The sequence below is a fragment of the Haliaeetus leucocephalus genome, unplaced genomic scaffold (genome assembly GCF_000737465.1).
Source record: "Haliaeetus leucocephalus isolate CR32 unplaced genomic scaffold, Haliaeetus_leucocephalus-4.0 Scaffold973, whole genome shotgun sequence".
NCBI lineage: Eukaryota > Metazoa > Chordata > Aves > Accipitriformes > Accipitridae > Haliaeetus > Haliaeetus leucocephalus.
This window is the reverse complement of record NW_010973409.1, coordinates 1,580,705-1,580,950: the sequence shown is the minus strand read 5'-3', so window position 1 is coordinate 1,580,950 and position 246 is coordinate 1,580,705. Positions and strand designations below refer to the sequence as shown.

The window sequence follows — 246 nt, the reverse complement described above, 5'->3', positions numbered from 1 at the left end:
CGCCGCCCGCCTCGCCAGGGCTTCCTGTGGGAAATCCCCGTCGCTTTCCGCTGCGCCCTCGCAGGCGGCGGCGAGGAGAGCGGGCCGGGCCGCACCGCCGGCGGGTGCTGGGAAGCGGCTCCGTCCGCCCTCCGCCAGCCTTGGCGGGCTGGGGCTGCCCCGCCCTCCGCAGCGGCCCCCGGGCAGCGCCTTCCCCGCCGCGCCCTCCTTCCCGCTGCGGCCGTGACCGTGACCTCCGGCGGCGAG

At 80.5% G+C, this 246-nt stretch overlaps 1 protein-coding gene across 1 annotated transcript in view; it reads left to right on the top strand.

Annotated features, from left to right (window-relative positions):
- CMC1 (C-x(9)-C motif containing 1) overlaps positions 1-246 on the top strand; it is a 45,950-nt gene that overhangs the window by 285 nt on the left and 45,419 nt on the right. The window lies entirely within an intron of this gene.